At 45.2% G+C, this 12,336-nt stretch overlaps 1 non-coding gene across 1 annotated transcript; it reads left to right on the top strand.

The window, feature by feature from the left end:
* Window positions 1-7,101: 7,101 nt before the first annotated feature.
* On the top strand, window positions 7,102-7,239 carry LOC119926001. Its single transcript, XR_005449920.1, has one exon. It is a non-coding gene; the product is annotated as a small nucleolar RNA SNORA7 (small nucleolar RNA).
* Window positions 7,240-12,336: the final 5,097 nt, after the last annotated feature.

Below are 12,336 nucleotides of genomic sequence, written 5' to 3'. Positions count from 1 at the left end.
AACAGCGGGCTCACAGTCTAGAAGGGGGAGACAGACAACAAAACCAAACATGTGGACAGGTGTCAAAACTGTCAGAACAAATAGAATTAAATCTATATGCACATCATTAACAAAATAGAGTACTAAATATGTACAAGTAAAATAAATAGAGCAATAAATCTGTATAGATAATAAATAAGGATAGTAAATATGTACAAGTAAAATAGAGTAATAAATCTGTACATAGATGAGAAGCAGCGTGGCTCAGTGGAAAAGAGCCCGGGCTTTGGAGTCAGAGGTCATGGGTTCAAATCCCGGCTCTGCCAATTGTCAGCTGTGTGACTTTGGGCAAGTCACTTCACTTCTCTGGGCCTCAGTTACCTCATCTGTAAAATGGGGATTAAGACTGTGAGCCCCCCGTGGGACAACCTGATCACCTTGTAACCTCCCCAGCGCTTAGAACAGTGCTTTGCACATAGTAAGCGCTTAATAAATGCCATTATTATTATTATATACAGGCACAGATAAAAGTTAAGTGACTTGCCCAAAGTCAAACAGCTGACAGTTGGTGGAGGTGGGATTTGAACCCATGACCTCTGACTCCAAAGCCTGGGCTCTTTCCAGTGAGCCACGCTGCTTGACTGTAAGCTAGTCCTGAATACTGGGACAGCTTGTTCTCTCAGAATCGGAGGAAAAAATCGGGATGATTACCAAGAACCATCATGGTATTTGTTATGCTAAAATGTTTCAACGTAGCAATGTATATATATACAGATTTATTACTCTATTGATTTTACCTGTACATATTTACTATTCTATTTATTTTGTTAATAATGTGCATATAGCATATATATATGCTATATATATATACACAAGTGCTGTATATATATATATACATATGTAAGCGCTTAGTATGTATATATATATATGTAAGCGCTTAGTACAGTGCTCTGCACATAGTAAGCGCTCAATAAATACAATTGATGAAGTGCTGTGGGAAGGGGAAGGAGATAGGGTGGGGGGATGAGGAGGAGGAGAGGAAAAAGGGGGCTCAGTCTGGGAAGGCCTCCTGGAGGAGGTGAGCTCTCAGTAATAATAATAATAATAATAACATTTATTAAGCGGTAACTATGTGCAAAGCACTGTTCTAAGCTCTGGGGAGGTTACAAGGTGATCAGGTTGTCCCATGGTGGGGCTCACAGTCTTCATTCCCATTTTACAGATGAGGGAACTGAGACCCAGAGAAGTGAAGTGACTTGCCCAAAGTCACATAGGTGACAATTGGCGGAGCTGGGATTTGAACCCATGACCTCTGACTCCAAAGCCTGTGCTCTTTCCACTGAGCCACGCTACTTCCCCAGTATGTACAGTACTTATGTACGTATCTGTACACGGTGCTCCAGAACTGCCACTTCCATGGAGGTGATGGCTCCCTTTGGCCTCATGGAGCTGATGCCCCTAGTTGCTCCCTCCTGAAACTTAGGACAGCTTGTTCTCTCAGAATCGTGGGAAATAATCAGGATGATTACCAAGAACCATCCTGGTATTTGTTATGCTATAATGTTTCAACGTAGTGCCATCAACTTTTAGGTAGTGCTAGAGGTGGAGGCCAGAGTTTCAGTCCGGTGCTTAAATTAGGGCTCTGCTCAAGTGCCTGGGCTCAGAGGGCACAGTAATAATAATAATAATGATTACTACTACTAATAATTAGTAATATCATTATTACTAAATAATTACTAAATTATTACTATTATAATCACTAATATTACTAAATTATTACTAAATGCTCTTTCCACTGAGCCATGGAGAAGCAGCGTGGCTCAGTGGAAAGAGCCCGGGCTTTGCAGTCAGAGTTCATGGGTTCAAACCCCGGCTCCGCCAGTTGTCAGCTGTGTGACTTTGGGCAAGTCACTTCACTTCTCTGGGCCTCAGTGACCTCATCTGCAAAATGGGGATTAAGATTGTGACCCCCGCCCCCCCCCCCGTGGAACAACCTGATCCCCTTGTAACCTCCCCAGCGCTTAGTACAGTACTTTGCGCTTAGTAAGTGCTTAATAAATGTCATCATTATTTATTATTATTAATAATAATTCCTACTACAACCCAGGCCCCACACTTGGCTCCTCTAATGCCAGCCTACTCCCTGTACCTCAATGTCATCCATCTCGCCAGTGACCCCTCAGCCTCACCCTGCCTCTGGCCTGGAGCACCCTCTCTTGGAGAACTCATTTGCTCCCATGGTTTCAATCAATCAATCGTATTTATTGAGCACTTACTGTGTGCAGAGCACTGTACTAAGCGCTTGGGAAGTACAAGTTGGCAACATATAGAGACAGTCCCTACCCAACAGTGGGCTCACAGTCTAAAACTATCACCTCTATGCCGATGATGCCCAAATCTACATATCCAGCCCTGATCTCTCTCCCTCTCTGTAGTCTCGCATCTCCTCTGTCTTAGTGCCTTCAAGACGTCTACTTGGATTTCCTCCCCTCACCTCAAGCTTATCATGTCCAACACAGAGCTCATCTTCCCACCCAAACCCTGTCCTCCCCCTGACTTTCCTGTAGAAGACACCACCACCATTCTTGTCTCACAACCCCTTCACTTGTCCATATTTACTGTTCTATTGATTTTGTTAAATGATGTGCATATCACTTGTGCATATTTATTCTATTTATTTTATTTTGTTAATATGTCTTGTTTTGTCGTCTGTCTCCCCCTTCTAGACTGTGAGCCTGCTGTTGGGTAGGGACCGTCTCTAGATGTTGCCAACTTGTACTTCCCAAGCACTTAGTACAGTGCTCTGCACACAGCAAGCGCTCAATAAATATGATTACTTGTACTTGTACAAGCCCATAACCTTGGCATTATCCTTGACTTCTCTCTCTCATTCAGCCCACATATTCAGTCCTATGCTAAATCCTTTCGGTCCCACCTTAACAACATCGCTAAAATCCACTCTTTCCTCTCTATCCAAACTGCTACCACATTAATACAATCACTCATCCTATCCCACCTGGATTACTGCATCAGCCTCCTTGCTGACCTCCCAGCCTCCTGTCTCTCCCCACTCCAGTCTATATTTCACTCTGCTGCTCGGATCATTTTTCTACAGAAACATTCAGGACACGTCACCCCACTCATTCATTCAATCGTATTTATTGAGCGCTTACTGTGTGCAGAGCACTGTACTAAGCACTTGGGTACAAGTCGGCAACAGATAGAGACTGTCCCTACCCAACAACGGGCTCACAGGCTAGAAGGAGGAGACAGACAACAACACCAAACATATAGACGGGGGTCAAAATCGTCAGAACTAATAGAATTATAGCTTTATGCACATCATTAACAGAATAAATAGAATAGTAAATATAGACAAGTAAAATAGAGTAATAAGTCTGTACAAATAATAATAATAGCATTTGTTAAGCGCGTACTCTGTGCAAAGCACTGTTCTAAGCACTGGGGGGATGCAGAGAAGCAGCGTGGCTAGTGGAAAGAGCCTGGGCTTAGGAGTAGAGATCATGGGTTCTAATCCTGATGCTGCCACTTGTCAGCTGTGTGACCTTGGGCAAGTCACTTCACTTCTCTGCAGCGTGGCTCAGTAGAAAGAGCACGGGCTTTGGAGTCAGAGGTCACGGGTTCAAATCCTGGCTCCCCCAATTGTCAGCCGTGTGACTTTGGGCAAGTCACTTTCCTTCTCTGGGCTTCAGTTCCCTCATCTGTAAAATGGGGATGAGGACTGTGAGCCCCACGTGGGACAACCTGATCACCTTGTAACCTCCCCAGCGCTTAGAACCGTGCTTTGCACATAGTAAGTGCTTAATAAATGCCATTATTATTCTCTGTGCCTCAGCTCCCTCATCTGTAAAATGGGGGTGAAGACTGTGAGCCCCATCTGGGACAACCTAATCACCTTGTATCCCCCCTAGCGTTTAGAACAGTGCTTTGCACAAAGTAAGCGCTTCACAAATGCGGTTATTATTATTATTATTATTCACTCCTCAAAAGACTCCAGTGGTTGCCCATCCACCTCCACATCAAAGAAAAACTCCTCACCGTTGGCTTTAAAGCAGTCCATCACCTTGCCTTACCTCACTTTGCTACTTTCCTCCTACCACCCAGCCTCCAAACTTTGCTCCTCTAATGCTAACCTTCTCACTGTGCCTCCATCTCGCTTATCTCCCTGCTGATCCCTCGCCCAAATCCTGCCTCTGGCCTAGAACGCTCTCCCTCCTCAAATCTGATAGACAATTACTCTCCCCCGCTTCAAGGCTTTTATTGAAGGCACATCTCCAGGAAGCCTCCCCTGACTATGCCCCCCATTTCCTCTTCTCCCACTCCCTTCTGCGTCACCCTGACTTCCTCCCTTTTTTCTTCCCCCTCCCAGCCCCACGGCACTTATGTACATATCTGCAATTTATTTATTTATATTAAAGTCTGTCTCCCACCCTCATCTAGACTGTAAGTTTGTGCGGGCAGGGAATGTGTCTGTTTATTGTTGCATTGTACTCTTCCAAGGCTTAGTACAGTGCTCTGCACACAGTAAGTGCTTAATAAATAGGATTGAATGAATGAATGAATCTCCGACAGACATTCACTCTCCCCGTCTTCAAAGCCTTATTAAAAACACATTTCCTAAAGACCTTCCCCGACTAAGCCCTCTTTTCCTCTTCTCCCATTCCCTTCCTCTTTCCCCTTGCACTAGGATTTGCACCCTTTATTAACCGCCCCCCTCAGCCCCATAGCACTTCTAGACTGTGAGCCCGTTGTTGGGTAGGGACCGTCTCTATATGTTGCCAACTTGTACTTCCCAAGTGCTTAGTACAGTGATCTGCACACAATAAGCGCTCAATAAATACGGTTGAATGAATGAATGAATAGCGGTAATTAAATTAATTTATTTATAATGATGTCTGTCTTCCCCTCTAGACTGTAAACTCATCATGGGCAGTGAATGTGTCTACTAACTCTCTTACGTTGTACTTTCCCAAACTCTTAGTAAAGCGCTCTGCCCACAGTAAGCACTCAATAAATGCTATTAATTGATTGATTGATTAGTATGTGCCAAGCATTGTACGCCGCACTGGGATAGATTCGAGACAATCAGGTTGGACACAGTCCCTGCCCTAGATGGGTCTCACAATCCAAAGGAGGGGGTGAACAGATATTTAATTCCCAATTTTATAAAACCAGGAAACCAGAAAAGTGACTTGCCTTTGGTCACATAGTGTTGGAACTCAGATTAGCCCCCAGGTCCTCCAACTCCCAGGCCCATTCTCCTTCCCAAACAAAGCAGGAAGGATGATAGACTCTGAATCAATCAATCAATCAATCAATCAATCAGTGTTATTTATTGACTGCTAACTGTGTGCAGATCACTGTGCTAGGTTCTTGGGAGAGTACAATACCACAGAGTTGATAGGCAGATTCCCTGCCTACAAGGAAACAGCAAATCCTAGTGGAAAGAGCATGGGGCTAGGAATCAGAGGACCTGGGTTCTAGTCCCAACTCTGTCACTTCTCTACTGGGCAAGTCACTGTTCCTCAGTTTCCTCATGGAGATTAAACCCTACTCCCTCCTTCTTAGACTGTGAGTCCCATGTGGTACAAGGACTGTGTCCAACATGATTGTTTTGTATCTACCTCAGCACTAGTACAGTGCTCAGCACATAGTAAGCACTTTACAAGTATAGTAATAATAATAATCATTTTTGTCGATGTTTTGGACCTTGGGAATGCATGAAGGCACTTTACATATTCTCCTATGGGTGAGGATAAATTTGAAGTGGAAGAGGTTGGCCTGATGGAAGTGATTAAGAACGTAATTAGAGTACAGCAGAGATCTGGGGGAGATGGTGAGAGGGAGGGGGCTGTGACAAACCTGTGGAGGAGGGGTCAGTCACCCAGGGGTTTGGAGAACCTCTTCCCATTCCTGCAAAACAAATGAGCAACAATAATCTAATTAAGGAAACAGAACAATCCCCACCCACTTTCCAGGAATGAATTCAAAGAGAAGAGCAGGCCTGCCCTAGCCTCCCCTGCCCTAATTACAGTTTTCCATCTGGTTGGGGCAGGCTTGCTGTTTTTCCCACATTACACCATAGACAACAATCTGCTCAGACTGGTTTAAAATGGAAGAACTCCAAATGAGGCAAAAATAATTATGGGGGGAATTTCTCCAGTGCCAATTAATCCCCTCAAAGACCCTCATTTCATTTGGGTTACACTTTAGAAGGAATCAATCAATCAATCAATCAGTCAATCATATTTATTGAGCACTTACTGTGTGCAGAGCACTGTACTAAGCACTTGGGAAGTACAAGTTGGCAACATATAGAGACATTCCCTACCCAACAGTGGGCTTACAGTCTAGAAGGGGGAGACAGAGAACAAAACCAAGCATACTAACAAAATAAAATAAATAGAATAGATATGTACAAGTAAAATAAATAAATAAATAAATAAATAGAGTAATAAATATGTACAAACATATATACATATATACAGGTGCTGTGGGAAGGGAAGGAGGTAAGACGGGGGGATGGAGAGGGGGAGAGGAAGGAGAGGGGTCAGTCTGGGAAGGCCTCCTTCCAGGAAGCTCTGTGGGCTGGAAAAAGGAAATGTAGGATGGGGTCAGTCAATCAATCTATAGTATTTATTGATTATTCTACCATGTGCAGAGCATGCTACTAAGCATCTGGGAGAGTACAGTTAGTAGGCACGTTCCCTGCTCACAGTGACCTTACAGTCTAGAGGGGGAGACATTCATTCATTCATTCAATAGTATTTATTTAGGTTTACTGTGTGCACAGTGCTTTACTAAACGCTTGGGAGAGTACAATACAACAATAAACAGCCACATTCCCTGCCCAAAACAAGCTTACAGTCTAGATGAGGGTGGGAGGCAGACATTAATATAAATAAATAAATTACAGATATGTACATAAATGCTGTGGTGCTGGGAGGGGGCATGAAGAAAGGGAGCAAGTCAGGGCAGCACAGAAGGGTGTCAGAGAAGAGGAAAGGGGGCTTAGTCAGAGACAGACATTGTTGTCAAATTACAGCTATGTGCATAAGTGCTGTAGAGCTGAAGGTGGGGTGAATATCAACTGCTTAAAGACCCCTCTCAGGGTCGCACCTGGAGAGTTTCCAGTCCTCTACCAGTCTCGGCTATGGGAGGGAGAGTCAAGCAGAGGCCTATCCATTCTATTCCTAGCTTGGGCAGTGGCTAGCAAGTGGAAGGCAATCTGCTACAAATCAAAACTCACCTGTGCTGGGCAGCAGCGACATGGGAGAGAGTCAAGGGCAGAGACCCAAGTTTACTGCCCCGAAGAAGATAGTGGTAAACCACTGCTGTATTTTTATCAAGAAACTCGGTGGATACACTACCACAACTATTGCAGATGGAGAGTGGGGCATTCCGGGAGAGATGCGTCCATGGGGTCGCTATGGGTCGGAGACGACTCGATAGCATAAGACAAGATAAAGGGTACAAATCCAGGTGATTTGGCAGCCCAGAAGGGAGAGGGAGTTAGTCGGGAATTTTTTTTAGAAAAAAATGATCTGGATGGCAGAGTGAGGTATGGACTGGAGTTGGGGAGACAGAAGGCAGGGAGATTAACCAAGAGGCTGATGCAGTAGTCAAGGCCGAATAGGATAAGTGCTTGGATTAGTGTGGTAGCAATTTGGACGGAGAGGAAAGGGCAGATTTTAGCAATATTGTGAAGGTAGAACTGACAGGATTTGGTGACAGACTGAAGATGTGGGTTGAATAAATGAAAGAGATTAATCAAGGATAGTGCCAAGGTTAGGGCTTGTCAGATGGGGGGATAGTGGTGCTGTCTACTGGCATGAGAAAGTCACAGGGAGGAAGGGGGCTGGGTGGGAAGAGAAGTTCTGTTTTGGATTTGTTAAATTTAAGTTGTCAGTGCGACATCCAAGTAGAGGTGTCATGGAAGACGGAGGAAATATGAGACTACAGAGAAAGAAGGAGATCAGGACTGGAGAGGTGGATTTGGGAATCATCCGCATAGTAGTTGAAGCTATGGGAGTAGATGGAGAATTGAAGGGGACCCAGAACTGACCCTTGAGGGACTCCCACAGTTAAGGGACGGGAACCAGAGAAGCCACATCTGTATGTGGCTGGGAACCAGAGGAGGAGCTCATGAAAGAGACAGAAAATGAACTGCCAGAGAAATAGGAGGAGAACCAGGAGAGGACTGTGTCAATGAAGCCAAGGAAAGGGAAAGGTCCACAGTCAAGGAAGATTAGGATGGAGTAGAGGCTGTTGGATTTACCAAGAAGGAGATCATTTGTGACCTTTGAGAGAGCATTTTCCATAAGAGTGAAGGGGGAGGAAGCCAGACTGGAGGGGCAAAGGAGATAAATGGAGGAGCGAAAGTGGAGGTGGCTCAAGGAGTTTGGAGAGGAATGGTAGAAGGGAGATGGGGCAATAACTGGAAGGAGCTGTGGGGTCAAGGGAGGGTTTTTTAGGAAAGGGAAGATGTGAGCCTAATCCCGGCTCCGCCACTTATCTGCTGTGTGACCTTGGGCAAGTCTTTTAACTTCTCTGGACCATAGTTTCTTCATCTGTAAAATGAGGATTAAATCCTCCTCTCTCTTTGTAAACTGTAAGTCCCATGTGGGACAGGAACTGTGTCCAAACTGAATATTTTGTATCTACCCCATTACTTAGTACAGTGCTTGGCACATAGTAAGTGCTTAGCAAATACCGTAATAATAATTATTATTTTTAACCATGTTTGAAAGCAGCAGGGAAGACACCACTGGAGAGTGAACAGTTGAAGATGGTGGTCAGGGAGGGGAGAAGGAAGGGGGAAAGTGTTCTGATAAGATGCAAAGAAATGGGGTTGTAAGTACAGGTGGAGAGAGATCTCTTGAGATTCTTCTGGGAAAGAAGGGAGAGTCAAAGAAGGGGCAAGAGGAGGGAGGGGCTGGAGAGGAACAGGGGAGATTTTAGGCAGTTCATGTCTGAGGGCTTCGATTTTGTTAATAAAGTATGTGGCCAGGTCATTAGGGGCAATAGATGGGGAAGATGGGGGGATAGGGACTTTGAGGAGGGAGTTAAATTTCTGAAACAACTGGGAAGGGCAATGAGCACGGGAGTCAATAAAGATGGAGAAAAAAACCTTGCCAGGTAGAGGAGAAGGCAGAGTTAAAACAGGCAAGGATAAATTTGAAGTGGACAAGGTTGGCCTGTTATCTAGATTCCACCAGCAGGGATCTGCAGTTTGTGCACAGGAGCAAAGGCCATGTACTGTGGAAGTGATCCAGGGGTATGGGTTCATTCATTCATCCATTCATTCAATCGTATTTATTGAGCGCTTACTGTGTGCAGAGCACTGGACTAAGCGCTTGGGAAGTACAAGTTGGCAACATATAGAGACGGTCCCTATGCAACAGCGGGCTCACAGTCTAGAAGGGGGAGACGGACGACAAAAGAAAACATATTAACAAAATAAAACAAATAGAATGTACAAGTAAAATAAATAGAGTAATAAATCTGTTCAAACATATATGCAGGTGCTGTGGGGAGGGGAAGGAGGTAGGGCAGGGGGGATAGGGAGGGGGAGGAGGGGGAGAGGAAGGAGGGGGCTCAGTCTGGGAAGGCCTCCTGGAAGAGGTGAGCTCTCAGTAGGTAGGGTTGTAGGGTTAGTGGTACGAGATCGGTGAAGGGGTTAGGGAGCAAATGAGTTGAGAAGAAAGGGTGCTGTTGAAGGTGTCAATTTGCATCAGAGGAAGCTGGTTTGAATATGGAGACTAAACTGGGGATTCTGACTTGAGAAAATTGGATGGGGTCAAAAGACCAGATGTCTCTGTTGGGGAACAGGACAGATTTGCAGGGTGGGGGACTATGGAAGAGAAGGCAGGTGAGGAGTTTGTGATCAGACAGAGAGACTTCTGAGTTGGTGAGGGCAGTGATTGTATAGTGATTAGGGATGAAGAGATCCAAGTTGGTGAGTGGGTGAGGTGGGGTGGAGCAGGAGCTCAGTGGAGTTGAGGAGTTCATTGAGTACAGAAATGCTCTGGGCAGGTCACTCCCCTCCTCAAAAATCTCCAGTGGTTGCCTGTCGACCTTCGAATCGAGCAAAAACTCCTCACTCTTGGCTTCAAGGCTGTACGTCACCTCGCCCCCTCCTACCTCACCTCCCTTCTCTCCTTCTCCAGCCCAGCCCACACCCTCTGCTTCTCTGCCGCTAACCTCCTCACTGGGCCTCATTCTCGCCTGTCCCACCGTTGATCCCCGGCCTACGTCCTTCCTCTGGCCTGGAATGCCTTCTCTCTGCACATTCACCAAACTAGCTCTCTTCCTCCCTTCAAAGCCCTACTGAAAGCTCACCACACATTCACCAAACTAGCTCTCTTCCTCCCTTCAAAGCCCTACTGAGAGCTCACCTCCTCCAGGAGGCCTTCCCAGACTAAGCTCCCCTTTTTCCTCCCCTCCTCCTTCTCCCATCCCTATCGCTCCCCCTCTTCCCCGTCCCTCTCCCCTCCCCTCAGCACTTGTGTATATTTCTACATATTTATTACTATGTTTTATTTGTACATACTTACTATGTTTATTTTATTAATGATGTGTATATAGCTATAATTCTATTTATTCTGATAGTATTGACACCTGTCTACTTGTTTTGCTTTGTTGTCTGTCTCCCTCTTCTAGACTGTAAACCCGTTGCTGGTTAGGGACTGTCTCTATATGTTGCCTAGTTGTACTTCCCTAGAGCTTAGTACAGTGCTCTGCACACAATAAGTGCTCAATAAATACGATTGAATGAATGAACGAATGAAGTCATTCAATCGTATTTATTGAGCACTTAACCGTGTGCAAAGCACTGTACTAAGCACTTGGGAGAGTATGACAACAGACACATTTCCTGTCCACAACAAGCTCACAGTCTAGAAGAGTGATAGGAAGTGGATAGGATCTATGGGAACATCTGCATGGATATTGAAGTCCCCGAAGATCGGAGTAGGAATGGAGACGAGAAAGGGATCAAAATGGTTGGATTGAAATACAAGGGAGGTCAGCGAGGAGGCTGATGCAATAGTCAAGTCAGGTTGTGACAAGTGTTTGAACCGGCGTATTGGCAGTTTGGAAGGAATAGACTCTAGAGATGATGTGAAGATAAAGCTAACATTATTTGGTGACAGACTATGGGGGTTGAAAGAGGAAGATGAGTTGAGGATCAATTTTTTTTATGGTATTTGTATAGTGACTATACGCCTACCGCGTGTTCAGCACTGTTTTCATTGCCGGGGTAGATATACCCCAGCCCAAATACAGTCCCTGTCCCACACGGGGCTCACAGTCTAAGTAGGAGGGAAGGCAGATGTTTAAACCCCATTTTTCACTTGTGGAAACTGCGACGAAGAGAAGTCAAGAAATTTACCCAAGATCGCACAGCGGGCGGGGATTAGAACTCAGGTCCTCTGTCTCCCAGGCCTGTGCTTTATCCACTAGTTCATGCTACTTTCCGGGCCATGCTCCATCTCCAAGATTCTGGGCTTGTGAGATGGGAGATTGGTAGTGTTGTCTGCAGTGATGGAAAAGTTAAGAGGAGTAGAGGATTTGGAAGGTAAGAGGAGGAGTTCAGTTTTGGTCATGTGGTACTTGAGGGGTCAGGAAAAAAATCCTTGTAGGGATGTCTTGGAGGCAGGAAGGAATGGGAGGTGGTAGAGAGGGAGACAGGTCTTTGATGGAGAAGGAGATTTAGAGTCATCTCCATACCGGTGGTGATCAAAGCCGTGGGAGATGAGCACCTTAAGGGAGTAGTTGCACATAGAGAATAGACAGGGACCTGGAAATAAGCCTTGAGGGACTCCTCATGGTTATATATTTATATTAATGTCTGTCTCCATCCCCTCTAGACTGTAAGCTTGTTGTGGGCAGAGAATGAGTCTCTTTATTGTTGTATTGTACTCTCCCAAGCGTTTGGTAAAGTGCTCTGTACACAGTATGCACTCAGTAAATACGATTGAATGAATGAATGAATGAATGAATGAATGAGGCTGAGGAGAAGCCAGGGGGAGGTAGCAGGAGAGGTAGGAGGAGAACCAGGAGAGGACAGTGTTTGGGTTTCCAGGGGAAGGGGCTCATCCACAGAGTCAAAGGCTGCCTAGAGGTTAATAATAATAATAATAATGATAATTATTATTATTATGGTATTTGTTAAGTGCTTACTATGTGCTGAACACTGTTCTAAGCGCTGGGGTAGATACAAGGTAATCAGGTTGTCCCACAGGGGATCACAGTTTTAATCCCCTTTTTACAGATGAGGTCACTGAGACACAGAGAAGTTAAGCGGTTTGCCCAAGGTCACACAGCAGACAAGGG

This window comes from Tachyglossus aculeatus, chromosome 3 (genome assembly GCF_015852505.1).
Source record: "Tachyglossus aculeatus isolate mTacAcu1 chromosome 3, mTacAcu1.pri, whole genome shotgun sequence".
NCBI lineage: Eukaryota > Metazoa > Chordata > Mammalia > Monotremata > Tachyglossidae > Tachyglossus > Tachyglossus aculeatus.
This window is presented reverse-complemented; position numbering and strand designations above follow the sequence as displayed.